The 15,526-nt window shown below is 38.9% G+C and overlaps 1 non-coding gene across 1 annotated transcript; it reads right to left on the bottom strand.

Annotated features, from left to right (window-relative positions):
- Positions 1–11,960: 11,960 nt before the first annotated feature.
- Positions 11,961–12,042, bottom strand: trnal-uag (transfer RNA leucine (anticodon UAG)). The gene has a single exon. It is a non-coding gene; the product is annotated as a tRNA-Leu (tRNA).
- Between the last annotated feature and the right edge of the window lie 3,484 nt (positions 12,043–15,526).

Genomic DNA, 15,526 nt, shown 5'->3' with positions numbered 1-15,526 from the left:
TGAAAAGAGAAGAAAGAAAACACAACGTTTCAGCCGTGGAGCCTTCTTCAGGTGTGAGGGCTCCACGGCTGAAATGTTGTGTTTTTTTTCTTTTCTTTTAAGCATGGAATAGACCTATTACTTGTTCCTTTGCAGCCTACACATGGTGACGCAGCTCCCCACCTGAACTGCTAATGATACTAGATGCCTGGTAGTTTGTGGTACTTGGTTATTGTCTTATATTTGCTCAAACTGCATATGTGTGATTGCATATTTTTGTGTATTTTCATATGTCAATATTTAATTCACTGACATTCCTGTATGCTTGGAAGGAATGCAGATTGGATTTGACACAGGACGCCTGCTCATATATGTTGATCTTTGTTGGGCTGGAAAAACAATGATAAAAAGTGAATGAAAAAAGATCTCTCCAACATTTCCCTTCTCTTGGCCATGGTTACACTGCCCTTTCTTTCCATCTTTTGTCCTTCTACAAAGATTCCAGGGCTCTTTATCCATCATAATATCAGAAGCCAAAAATAACCATCTAATGTGTAAACAGCATTTGTAATGTTGGTAGCTGGAAGAGGTTAAGTATATTTGCAAGACCTAGTTGATTACACCACAGACTTACTTTGTTGCTGTCCGTTTTTTTTTTCTATTTTAAAGACTGTGCTGGACTGTACCACTATCATAGAAGATTTTTTTCAGGACACATCACAGTTCCATAGTAGAATTTATCAATAGTAGAATTCCATAGGACATTATTTATCAACATCTAACATTACCCAGTGTGAGACTCTGCCAGTAAACCTCAGAGCATTGAGTTCTCCACTGGTGAAGATGGCTTTCTGAAGTCATGAAATCCACTGCTGGGATGCCTGAGAGACAGTGATTGAATCCTGGCTGGAATTAGGCTCTCTGTTAGTGTTGATCTGTGGGAATTATGTGGTAAAAAGGGAAAACTCCTTTACTTTAGTCACTTTGAAAGTTCAAATGTACAAATCTTCAGAAACCCCAGTCTGAAGGATGAAGCAGGTTCTGCTCAAGGAGTTGCCTACGTTTTGCTCCATTCACTCCATTCACTCCAAGCAGATAGTCCAACATTTGCCTTCTCTTGGCCATGATTACACTGCTCTTTCTTTCCGTCTTTTGTCCTTCTACAAAGATTCCAGGACTCTTAATCCACCATAATATCAGAAGCCAAAATTAACCTTCTAACATGTACAAATCATTTGCAATGAAAGGAGGTGGAAGGGTTTAAGAATGTTTGTAAGACCTGGTTGATTACCACACATAGACATACTTTGTTGTCAGTTTTTTTTCTCTTTGAAAGGCTATAGGAGGGGTGTGATGGACTGTACCACTATCATAGAAGATTTTTTTCTTCTAAGGGCAGTTCTGTAGTGGCAAGGCGTATTTAAAATACAGGAATTAAGTTTGCTGCTCCCTTGCTAGTCCCTCTCTCCCTCATCTCAGTGCAGCTGGATACAGAGAGGCCATTCCATCTGGTTCACATTTAAGGTGTTTTTCTAGCTGATAGAGTTTCCTGATAAGGAACACCTCCCAAGGCTGAGATTCACCAGCCACCCTAATAAGTGGTCATCTCTGGCGCCTTACTGTCTGGGAGATTCCATGGGAGAGTCTCATCCCAAGGTTTACAAGGTCAGAGGTCATTGATACTCATCCTCCACCTCAATCAGCCAATCAGGAACTGGAAGGGCAGGGTAACCCCACGTGTGTCTAGAATGCCCGCGGAACTTTAAGCCACTGTACTACCGTAGTTCCTCCAGATAAAACAGGCAGCACAATGCCCAGAAGGTGTCCCTCCAGGATGTTCTCAGACTCAGCTCGGACAATCACGTGACGGCCAGTGCGTCCGAGTGCCAGGACTTAACTTTGTTCTAAGAGTCGAGAACTGAGGTTGCCCGTGCATAACAAAAAGATCTGCCCAACGTTAGCCCAGCTGACAGCCTCGTGAACCACCGGTACTCCACCGCCAAAGCTCGCCTGATCAACGAGTGAACTACGGTTGGAACTGTCGACAGCTGAATCTCAGGATTCAGGACTAGCGCTACATCGGGAACGAACTGGTCTTCTTCCCATCTAAAGAGTGTGACTTGCTTGGACCTGCAGTCACTTTCCATGTGCACAAGCTCTGCTAGTTTCAGCCAACACTAACTAGCCAGTCTTCAAAGAGCATTAGCAGCGCATCGCAGCAGGAATCTCTCCCTCCTCTCCTTCTCGCCAGCCGCACCGGCCACTGCCTGGCACCAAGCCAGAGAGCGCCGATTGCACACAGCAACAGCCTGCCACTGCTTCTTTGTGTCCGCGGGAGATCTGAATCCACACAGATCGGATGAGTATTCAACATTCTGCATTACAGCTCGAGAATTCCATTGTTACCTCAACCACAATTGATATCAATCTAATACCTATGAGTGATGTACTTGCTTTTGAGTATCTAGTGTAGAAGTTGTAATCCCAGCTCATTTACGAAACAGTCTAAATGAATGGTATACTGAATGTATGTCCCTCTTGGTTTGGAACTCTTAGTGATTTAATATATACCTTTTGTATTCTGCTAACCCACACTCTTAAGATCTGTTATGTTTATATGCACATTTTATGTATTAATAAGTGTATTAGTATCTGTGTGTGTGCGTTAATGAGTTAACCCGCAAGGTCGGTTTTCTAATAGCCATCAAAGAATCATTTTGTGACTTACTGCTACAATTAATAATTGTCCCAGTAAATACACAAAACCCCTACACATGCATGGAAACCAATATTTACCTGCTAATCCAGAATGCAGCAGAGAACAGTTGGACAGAAGGTTAGTATCTGTCGATACTGCATCACAGAAGTCAGTCTCTTCCCCCTCATTATACAGGCTGACTTGTTCACGATGAACTGTCCTCCAGTGACAGTCAGCTGCAATCACTGAGTCAGACATGGTGTTGATACACTGATGGCACTTTGGCTGATTTGGTTAATATGCTTTCCTCAGGAGATGCTGAGTTCAAATCCCAACAGTGCTTTTCTTCCTGTCTTGTCTTACAAAATGTATCACTATGGATGATTATGTATAGCTTGATTTTGTTTAATGCAAGTTTTCATTTTCTTTCTAGAACAACTTGCTTTTCATGAAATTCATACAGCTTGCGAAAGATGAAATACAAATCTTGCCTTGTATATCGCAGGCTGGTAAGAAAGAAGCATTATTTTCTTTTTTTTAATCAGAAGCTTGCAAATGGAGAAAAGGGACACACGTGAGTCTCTGTTAATTGAAAGGTTAGTGGTTTGAGCCTACCCAGAAATGCACTTCTCATTATTGCAATGTAAATCTCATCTCTACTTATTCGGATTTCTTAGCAAAACCTTAACCCACTTGATATTTGCAGGAAATGTGAATGTTTTTGTTAAACAATTAAGTACATAAGTCAATATCACTGGGAATTGCCAATAATGACCAACATTCAAGGACATCATATTCAGCCAAGGACTTTGATCTTCGAACGGCTGGCAGAAGAATTCATTTATGCTCTCGATGCATCCTTAGTTAGAATATTTAAAATTACGACACAGATTTGTTGGAGAACTTGACAAGCAAAAAAGACAGTTGGACAGCATGATGATGTTAGGACTGTACGTTTGTATTTTAATACTTTTGTATATTTATCTTAATTTTAATATACATGTAACCACAAATGCTGTTCTATGTAAATACATTTTGTTGTATTTTATCATATTTTAGCTGATGGCACAAGGGGGTCTATTATACCTTCCGAAACTTCCAAGACAACTATAACTGAGGCTCATATTTAAATATAATTTGCTTTAAAAGAAAACCAAAATGTGTAAGATATCATCCCTCAATATTGACGTTCAAATGAAGGATTTAAAGAAGCAACAGCGATAGGAGAGTACATTGATTTTGGACCAATGTTTGCATCTGAACAATCCTTCCTCCTGGAAAGAAAAAAAAACAGGTATGTTTTGAGTCTCATGATGATGCTCTTCTGGATAAAAAAAAACAGTGCAAATTTGTTTCGGATGTATTTTGGATAACATTATAACTGTCATCGAAGAGAAATTTGATCAGTTGAATGCAGTCGAAACTTTTGACATTTTATATGATGACAGGACATACATTTAGGACTCAGTACCGATACACTGCTGCTATTGATGGAGTAGAAATAAGTGTATTGGTAGTTTTATCTGAGGCAAGAAGTACTAGAACACCTCCTATAAAAATGTTAGGATTCAGAGCAAGAAATATTTTTCCACCTCACCCAATAGTATTGCATTAACGAGGCTGAATCTGGCTTCTTATTCGCCAGCTTCTTCTTCTGCCTTAAATGCTGCTGCTGTGATGTTATGCCGCCTTTCACCTGTAGATGGCTCTTTACAGTAATTTTTAAAAGTACTAATCGGGATGGATTACTGTATTTATCCTCAGTAAAGGGGAATATGTAAGTAGTGACTATCCAAATAGAATTTTTGTGTGAAACACATTTCAGAAAATTGTAAACCAATTTTCAAAACTCACAATAACACAAACACAATAAGTAAATAAGACAAAGGTAAAACATAAGTTCACAGGCACTTTCTGCATATTTACCACAACCTTACCTTCTGATCATAAAAAGTCTTAAAATCTTGCATTTTACAAGAACTTTTTAAAATAAATGGGACATTTAGAACATGGCATATGAGAATATATGGTTAACTGAGGATGAGCAACTGGTGATGGCACTTTCTGCTTCTTGCTATAAACCTATCCCCTGGTTATAAAAACATCTAAAAATTCTGACACTGAGGTGTGAGAGACAATGGAACAGACTATCAAAATCCTGAACTTTAGGAAATTTTACTGTGCCATTTTTTTAAATATGACCCTGTGAACATGGCATGTCCCTCCTTCCTCATTACCAAAACATCTCAATGTTCCAACACTATGTACATTGGTAATTACAACACTTCACTGTTGCATTTCTGAGTTGTGACATTGTGAACATGGCATGTTAAAGTATATAGAAAATCTAGATCAGAACAGGCTAAATGCAATTCATAGTGATGTATCATTTTCTTACTTTCTAAATGAAAAAATAAATTCAGTGATTATGACACTTCGGTATGACATAAAATATGCTTCAATGACAGAATAAATACTCATGGAATAAATACCCACAGTGGACATTCATAGTTGTGATTATAAGAATGTTAAATATCAGGTGAGTAGCTGCGTCAGCATGCGTAGGCTGCAAAGGAACAAGTAAAGGGTTATTCCATGCTGAAAAGAGAAGAAAGGAAACACGACGTGTTGGCCGTGGAGCCTTCTTCAGGTGTTAGAAAGACAGGGCAGTATGCAAAGATAATTTTCTTTTTATCTTTGCTTACTGCAGTTTATCTTTGATGACAACATCAAAGACATTAAGGGATTCTTACGGCAGCTCCACATCAACTTCCTTTTATAACTAACCTCATCAGATCTCTCAACTACACTCTTCCAGTTTCTCACTTCAGAGAAGGATAAAAAACTCAATCATCCTCTACAGAGAAAAACCATCAACACCCCTACCACCTCCACCAGTCCTAACCTTGTTGTTACTGTACCCTCTGACCTTTCCCTTTCACCCCTTTGCATCCTCAGCTAACATATTTTAATATTACAACACAATTACAATAGATTGTACAGTATTTACAGTTTAAAATTAAGATAAATGTCAAAATATCAAAATCCAACTGCACAGTGCTAACAAAACAATGCTTGTCAAGTTCTCAAACAAATCCGCATTGTATTTTTAAAATATTTCAGCAGAGGATGTGACGGGAGTATAAATGACGATTCGACGATCATTTTTCTTGGGTAAATATGGTTTTCTGGGGAGTTGCGATGTTGGGCATTATTGGACATTTTTGACACGTGTTGAACAGTCGCATTTCCTACAAATATTAAAATGGCTATGGTTTAGCTGAGAAATCCAATCGACCTACAGTATGTAAAACAATGTTTACATCGCAGAAGAAAGCCGTCCCTGGGGGGACTTGAACCACCAACCTTTCAGTTAATAGCCAAACGCGATAACCGATTGTTCCACAGAGTCTTTCCTCAGCTCAAAAAAAAAAATCTCTTACCGTTTATTTTGCCAGCCGGTAATATTTCTTCTGCACTGATAACCAAGAACTGAATTTCATGTTTCGCAAGCTGTGTGAATTTCATCAAAAACAAGTTTTCCAGAAGGGAAAAGAACACATGCATTAAACGAAATCAAGCCCTTTGGGAGTGCCCAAAATGGTACGTTCTGTACTACAAGATAAGAAGAAATACACGGCTGGGATTTGAACCGCGGTTCTTTTGTTTAATAAAGAGGCACTTTAACCAAGTGAGCTACGGTGACAGGACCACCATCACCTTTTACAGCCACTTGGACACACCGCTCTGAGACATCTGTGTTCAGAAAGCGCTGAACCTGCTCTCAGAGCAAATTGCCTCTTTTACATACAGTAGCAGCCCCGACACTGAGAAACGAAGAGAACTGGCTTTTATCTGGCATTTTTCATGTCCAATGCGTCTGACATCTCCCAAGGGCGACAGAGTTCTTTTGCAACACTATTTCTTCTTCTTTTTTATTTCTGTACGCTTTGATAAAAAAAACGAGAAATCGTGCAAGGGAAAAAATGTATTTGTTTCATAGAGAAAACGTACACCAGGAAATGTTGTGTTGAGAAGAGGTGATTTAACATGATACGTAACCTAATTTATCGGAGTAAATGCTCACCCAGCAAGGTCTGGAGAAGTTGGAGAGTCTGGTGGATGTGTTAATTATACGGTGTTGTGGAAGAAAACAGTCTTTCTTTGAATTCTCAATCAATCGGAATTCCAGTGCGAAACAAACCCTTTGTCTGATTTAAAGAAATAATATTTTAAAAATCATAAAAAATCGGAAAACACATGTTTCTCACTTTGAAATTTTAGACGGGGCGGTATATTACTAGTAGCGACGCTGAGCACACTATGGGGGAATTCCGGTTATGTGAAATACCAGCAGTTTAATAAATAACGCATCTGATTTTGAATCATAAGATTGTAGGTTCGACTTCTACCTGGCTCGTGTAAATTTTATTCAAGCTCCTCAGTAATAGATGTCTATTATGTAATGAACCGCACCTAAAAGCAAACATTGGGTCTGTTTCCTTTGTTTTCCAGCATGAAATAGCAAATCGTTACAAAAAGTACCTGCTAATGTCCAATAGCGGGTTTTTTTTTTTCAAATTACATTTTCAGGCTTCAGACACTTTTTAATAAAACAAAAGTGTCCGGAAACTCCCTAACTTTCAGGTTTGCTTGAACCTGTATTAAAAGAAGTTATTTGAAACTTCCGGGATTCCATTCTCTGATGTAGCTGTCTCTAAAGACGGATGTGATGTTTCGCAGATGTGAACTGTGCCTTCTCTCTTGTGTTCAAGGGTATTCGCTGTGTGAGATCCTAACTGTATGTCCAGTAGGGCTCTATTTTGTTTAGATTATCTATGTGGTGTACAGATAGAACTCAACTACATGGTGTGAATTCCGTGTTTAGGACGAGCAGAACCTGAAAAACGAACAGCAGACCTCAATGTGATTTGAACATGCAGCCTTCTGATCTGGAGTCAGATATGCTACCTTTGCGCCACGGCTATCAGCACCTTTGAATTTCCCAAAGGAGACAAATCGACTTCACACAAAAAAATCTCCTGTGAAGAGCGCCGCTCTTCCGAAGAGAGTCTCTTCATCCCAGACCACATTTTATTCTTCCTGCGCAGCTCTTGTGCAGGTGTTGTTCTCAATTACAGATCCAGGAACACTGATTTTTTTCCCCTATTTTTTTAACTTAAGTACCCCATGGTTCAACGGTAGCACGTCTGACTCTAAATCCCCAAGTTCATTTTCAAAGTATATCGGAGTCAACTGATACTGATCAGGTTCTGCTGCTACTGAACCCGCAGTCTTCACCTTAAAGTTCAATTCCCCAAGCCTTTTGACCTTATATGTCCATCCCTTCTCGTCAAAACTCGTATTTTCACAGAGTACCCTTCAGAAATCGCAGTTTAGAATGAAAAAACTCCAGTAGATCTCGGCCGCTGTTGGTGATTTTCCTTTAAAAATAAATGAATCTCTGGAAATTTTACGGAGTGTATCACTTTCACTGAGACCGAGAAGTGTTAAGCTGTACATGAGTCTTTGTGGTTCGGTTGTTAACCAAAAAGGTGGTGGTTTGAGCCCTCCCAGGGACACTATGAGCCTTTTAATGTACACACCCGTCTCACTTTATCTCCACGGCCGGTCTTGTACCGCAATCAAATACAGAGCCCGTAGGAGGCAGTAAGCTCGCATATATAGCTCACTGTGTATATAATGAAGAAGTAGAGGTTAGTTTCTCATCTGCGCGTTACAGAGCCTTACGCAACTCGTACTGTACCAATAGCTAGGGTTTGATCCCTGCACGGGCTATTAGTTGAAAAGTCATTGTAAATGACGTGTAAGAGATTTATAGATACTGTAGATCAGTGTCGAATACGCAGCCTACGTACTACGATACAGTGCATGCTAATACTTCAGTGGACACAAGAGATACTCTGTAATTCTATACCACTCTATAGGAATGCGTGCTATGGATGCAAGTGACCAATTGTATTTAAAAAAAGCTATTGTATCTCCAGCAAATAGGGAGAAAGGAGAATGTGCGTGATTTTGGAACAATGCCAACATTGTAAACACAGGAATGCATAGAAATACGTGCTACGAACGCAGGCAATCTTGTGAGCACACGAAAGCGTGATAACAGAAAAATATTTAAGAACTGTTCGAATTTGAGAAAAATACACCAAGCGTCTCTGTGTTTCGCTCCCATGCGCATGAAATAAAAACTTTAAATAAATACGGAAATAAAAACAGAAACGCGGAAAAATGCAAGCTTGCGGATTGCTAAAGCAGGTAAGCTACACTATTTTTGAAGAACCTTATTTACCGTTGGCAAAAGAGCTGACACGTATTATGTGTGGAGAAAAAGCTGCTAAACAGCTCGACCTGCTGCCCCCCTCCCCCTGAAAGACACAGTCATTCAAAGAATTATTGAAATGAAGGATTATATCAAAAGTACACTGATAGAGCGCGTTAAGATGAGCAGATGTTTTTCACTGCAATTAGATGAGTCTGTAGTCGATTTGGCCAATTTGCTCGTTTACGTTAGATACGAGTTTGAGGGTATGTCCCATGAAGACTTTCTGTTCTGTAAACCGCTACCAACAGGAACTACAGGAGAGCACATATTTCAGCTTCTGAATGAATTTTTCGAAGAGAATGGCCTCGACTTGATAAAATGCGTCTGAGTTTGTACAGACAGTGCTAGAGCAATGACAAGCCGACATAACGGTGCAGTTGCACGAATTAGAGAGGTTGCTCCAGAAATTAATGTACGCATTACAACATCCACCGCGAGACCTTTGCCGTCAAGAAAATGCCTGATGATTTAATATCTGTTAGACTCTGTTGTGAATTGTATCAAGGCTCTAAAAATTAATTCACATCTCCTTTGCTCAACTAAATAGGCTCACCCCTCTCACTGAAATGGTGCTTTTTTATTAGTTGTTGTTAATGTTTTTTTTCTGTAAAATACTTTGAGAAGCCACCTTTAAAGGCGCTATATCAAATAAAGTTCATTATTATAATATTTATTTCTGGGGTTCCTATGAGATGATGACTTGTAGGTGGTACTTGGATGCTTTGGTTGGATTAGGGGTGGTACTTGGTCCAAAAAGTTTGAGAACCACTGCTGTAGATACTTTATTGATCCCATGAGGGAAATTAATAAAGCTTATCCAGCTAGCTTTTATGTTTCACACTAAATTGCGATCTTGAAACCAAAATAATTCGAAATATGGAACACAACCGTTGTTCTCCAAGAAGGAAAGCTGTTTATCACTGACGTCACTCCTTTTTATTTAACCCAGATTGTGAAGACAACTCCACCCTATCAAAGGTAATTGTTGCACAAAAGTTGGAAAGCACACTCTGAATCCATCTGTACTGTATATTTGATTTCCGCGATCCGTTCAAGGCTGCTTGGTGCTTCGCAAGCAAGTCATTTCAGGGAAGAAACTCAGTTTAGAGAACTACTGGTGCATTTTCACTCATTGAATTTGATCTTTGTACTCTCTTTTCATTCTCAGCTATAATATTTCAAAATTACAGTTCGGATTTGTTGGAAAACTTCACAGGCATTATTAAGTTAGGACTGTACAATTGTATTTTAATATCTTGGTATATTTACCTTCATTTTAATATGGATGTAACCATAAATGTTGTACTTTTGTCGTACATTTTAACTGAGGACGCACGACGACTATTATACCTTGTGATACATGCAAGACATCTGTAAACGAAGATGTAATTACAGTCAAATTGGCAATTAACAGAAAACCACAATTGTATAATATTATTTCTCTATGTCGATGATCAGTTGAAGGATTTGAAGAAACTATATATTATTCCTCGATATCGATGATCAGTTGAAGGATTTGAAGAAACAGCAGCGATAGCAGGTGATTTTGGTTTTGAACCCATCTTTACACCTCAATAATCCATTTGTCCTCGAAAAAAGAAAAGACAGGCATGTTTTGAGTCTCATAATGATCATCTTCTCGATCCAAAGAAACATATAAATTTGATTCCTTCCGTAGTATTTGGGATTTTCTTACGAAGATCTCACGAAGTATTGCCAGGATCTATATTTAGCGTTCGGTAGTGATAACACTGCTGATATTGATTGAGTAGAAATCTATGATGTATTGACAACTTTATCTGAAGCGAGAAGTCCTAGAACGCTGCCTATGAAGTGTTAGGATTCATACAAAGATATACGTTTTGTTTTCAACCCAAAATGCTGCTATTGCATTACACACTATATGAACATTACCAGTTTTGGTAGCTTCTCTGCATGATTTTTCAAAACTGAAACTAATTACAAAATTATTTAAGATCAACCATGACAAAAAATTATAAATCAGGACTAATATTAATATCAACTGATGTTACTACAGAAAAAAAGATTTAACTGAAATATTAATAAGACTATTTGTGATTATGTCACTTCTCTGCTTCAGCAAGGTCAATATAAGACTCTGAAAGTAGTAAAGCAAAACTGAACTCAAAATCATATTAGGAATTCTGAGCGATATCTCCATACAGGTAATCCAACAGAACGTTGAAATATTTGAATATCATCTCTCTGTATATTGCGGTGCTTTTAACCTAGAGTAAAACTATTGGATTGAAGGAATGCTAACCGCTGGGTTAAAATGTATAGTTGTTATTTGGAGAAATCTGTAAACTCGTGATCTTATATGTTTTAAAAGACAGCACAGGAAAAAACAGTGCTGAGACGGAGCACTGATGACCTATCTGAGCTAATCGATAAAACCCACCCAGTGGATACTCTAGCAGAACGTCAAAGAATATTCACCTTTGTATCCAAAGAAACCACAGGAACAACATCAGGTAGCACAATCAATTCCCCTTTTAAATCTTTCCTGTAAGGTATGCTATGTGAATTCATGAAGTTAATCCTCTGATCTCTTTTGAGCACGAACAAAGTATTTTTGATGGAGCGCTCTGTTCAAAGATAAGCTATTACCCCTGCCAACGATTCGGCGTGAAGAATTAAAAGTTTCACAGACAAAAGCAGCTCACCACCACAGCCAATATTGAATGTACTGTACTTGCCGGTACACTATCATGTGCACTGCCTCAAAAGTGATCTTGGCAGATGTTGTTCCCTACATAAAGCTGAACATGCCAAAGAGAATTTTTGTTGAGAAAACAAAATATTTTTTCTGCCTTGATGTTAAGCCTGTCTTTTAGAAAGTCTAAACACCTCCTGCAGCCTAACAAAAAGCACTTTTACTGACCGTTTTGCAGGTCTTAAAACACTAACATTTGGCAGCAGTGTGATTCGAACCCACGCCCCCAGAGAGACTGGAGCCTAAATCCAGCGCCTTAGACCGCTCGGCCACACTACCTTCCTCCATGTCCGTCTTCCTCACATTCCTGGCTTGGACTGGGGGGCTTCAGCTCTTGTCGTCCGATCTAATGATATCATGACATGTGGAAGTGACTGCAACTTCATCTTCCGAGATGCTTTCAATAGCACAAACGCTACTTTCACCGGCACAAACATAGCAATAACGAAAGAGGTGGGTTTCATCCTTTGTGCTGTTTGTAGGGGCGCAACTCTACGTCGATCTACTGACTTGAAGAGCAAAAATCAAAATCCTCTGCTATTACTGTTGCTTTTTTCATAGTTTCTTTAAATCCTTCATTTGAACATAGATTTTGAAGGATATTGATGATAATACCACTTAAATTGTGGTTTTCTTGTGATCGCCAATTTTTTTCAAATACCAGCCTTTTTTACAGTTCCTTGCGTGTTTCACAAGGTATAATAGCCCCCCTCGCATCCTCAGCTAACATATTTTAAAATTACAATAGATTATACAGCATGCATGTTTACATTTATATTAAAATTAAAGTAAATACACCAGAATACATACAGTGCTAACCCAATAATTCTTGTCAGGTTCTCCAACAAATCTGCGTTGTTATTTTAACATGTTTCAGCTGAGGGTGCAACAGGAGTATAAATGAATTTTCCCGCCAGCCGTTCAAAGACCAAATTCCATGAGTGAACATTATTTTCTCAGAAGTTGCCGGTATTGGACTTTGCCGGTGGTATTGAATTATATCCACAACTGTTGTAGTAGTTCCTTCTTGAAATTCGACACGTGCAAAGCACTCGTAATATCATAGGTGTTAAAGTTCGCTGAGTCTATTCGAGTCATGGTGTGTATCCCTGCCTATCATTGGGAGACGGGTAGCTTTTTTACACTCAGATTCCAATCTTCAATGCTTTGTGTGAGAGCTTACATAACTTTCATTTTCTCACATTTTCTGACGACTGTTCCAAAGGGGCACCCTGTCAATTCCGAATACTTTTCAAAAATCTGCCTGCATGTTTGATTATTGTCATTTCATTTCGAAAAAGTTCAATATTGATCATAACTAAAGAAAATAATGATCACGAACAAAAAAGGGATAAAGATGCGAGTCGATCTTGAATCACAGCTGGATGACACGGTCTTCTGTTCTGATATGGTTGTACGAGAAACAGGAGGCGTCGCCAATCTCCTATAGAACATGAGTTGAATCAGGAGTGAGACATTTCGTATACTCGTGCATATGTCAACGCCTGACCTACATCATAAAACTAACATTACATTGTCAGAGACATTCATTTATATACAAACAAGAGACAGACCAAGTAATAATTCTACATTAGTTCAGGTGGGTAAACCTGAACTAACTAACTAATAAGCCTATTAATAATTCTACATTAACGTGTCCTACACTGATCAGACTGATTGACATGGTCTGATTCAGAGCCTGTGCAGTTCGTGCTAATTACAACAAGGACAGTTCTGAACCCTCATCACCGAACTGAGCACAAGTTCAGCTGTTCTCCAGTTTTGTTACGCATGGTTTTTCATTGCAATTGAGTTCAGAGCTGGAGCTGAACTCCAGACAGTACAGTGTTTTGGGTAAGTTGTCGAAATTCGCATGAGGCTGCAGACAACTTACCTAAAGTGTGTTCTATAGCTTTCAGGTGGAGTTCATTTATATAAAAGAATGTAAGTGGTATAAACGAAACAAGCCAGACGGCAGTCCAACCTACAGTATAATTTTCTGATGGAAGTCCTGACGTGTTATTCATTACGCCACTGACCCTGCTATTGTAGTGCTAAAATAAAACACGTTTTCTACATTTATATCTGTTTAAAAATCACTATCTAAAAAAGACAAAGGGTTTGTGTGTCAAGCTAAAATTCCGCTTCATTTCGAATGCAAATAAAAACCATTTTGTTCCAAGAAATCATAAATTTGTCACATCCTTCATACTACTAATAAGTATACGAATAAATACTCGGAAGAAGCCGCTCAGGTATTAGAGAGATTTAAAATCGGATCGGAGGATTTAGAGTCCAGACTGCAAACCAACAGCTGACACAGGTCTTTTATAGAACCGTTTTGATTTCCTCTACTTTGTCCCCGTGACGTCATTGTCCTGCTCACAGCCGAGCCCGACACACATCTGGTTTCTGTCGCTGGGCGCACACCCTGCGGTCCATGCGGGTCCTGATACCCCAGTACAATGACGGGGACACTAAACTGTAAACAGGTGCCGTCCTTCGGCTGAGACGTAAAACCGAGGTCCTGTGATCATTCAGGAGAATGGTGGTAGTGGAAGGGAGTCCCCATTACCTGTAAAGCGCATTGAGTGGAGTATCCAGAACAGCGCTATATAAGTGTAAGCAATGATGATGATGATTATTATTATTATAATGTAAAATGCAATAAAAAAATCAAACTTTGATTCAAAATAGATTAATTTAAAAACTGATAAAGCTAATGCTTTTTTCAGGGCTATATCTACTTTTTTTTTTAAAAGCGAAGTCTGTCGCGATTGTGAAAGTTAGAGAATGTATTCCGGCGGGTGCTTTCATATCATGATCGTCAGTCTCGCCCGTAGCTGCGAGAAGGTTAAAAGCGCACAAGTGATCTGTAGACGATGTTCGGGGAAGAAATAATTCTGTTTTCAGCACAGGGAGTGAGAATGAGCTCAGCCCGGCTCCCAGCAGAATCCATTCTGGTTTGGTTACTGTTAGACTGTGCGTCTGAGGCTCTTTGGATCGCAACGTAAAAAAAACAATTGCTCACATCGTGTGACTTTCACGACAGGAAGGAAAGATATCACTTTAAAAAATCAGAACTGAAGATTTGGATCCTGGGCCTCAACTTAAAAATAAACAGAGTTTAACGACAGGAAATTGATTCCAGTTGTCAGATCACGTATACGCATACCTTAGCTTTGTGCAACAACCTGAAACTTTCAGGTACCATAAATAATATTATTGCTAAACATATGCCATTCTAATCTGCAAGCGACCAGAATATAGAATACAAATTTTTGTATAAAAATGCATTAAGTCCTGTTCTACACCTGCATGCTTTGGAAGCGCTGGCCTACCTGTATCAAAATATCAGATTGTGTTTCTGCAACATTTCGCGCATAGTACGCCATTTTATCTAAAACAGTCACAACGAGGGCTTTACATGCAGTCTGGGGTATTTTCCCCTTTAATATTTTTGCCACTTTATATCGAACCTGTTATACTCCCAGAAGTGCACAGTAGCTTGTACTTAATAAAAATGTACAATTCACCGCTGGTATAAACAGATGTGTGCCGTCTTTGCCTTTGTAAGCATTTGTTTAAAAAATAAGTTCACAATACGATAAAAACACAGAAAGCACAAACTTTATAATACAAGGATACAAAATCAATACCAAATCATTATGCCAATTAAGTAACTATCCTTTGAAAACAGAGAACACCTTTATATCTACAAAAACTTGACATTTGTATGTATTTTTGAATTACAAAGCAGACA

The sequence above is a fragment of the Lepisosteus oculatus genome, chromosome 14 (genome assembly GCF_040954835.1).
Source record: "Lepisosteus oculatus isolate fLepOcu1 chromosome 14, fLepOcu1.hap2, whole genome shotgun sequence".
In the NCBI taxonomy this organism is placed as follows: Eukaryota; Metazoa; Chordata; class Actinopteri; order Semionotiformes; family Lepisosteidae; genus Lepisosteus; species Lepisosteus oculatus.
Note: the sequence above shows the minus strand (reverse complement) of the source record. Positions and strands in the feature narration are given on the sequence as shown.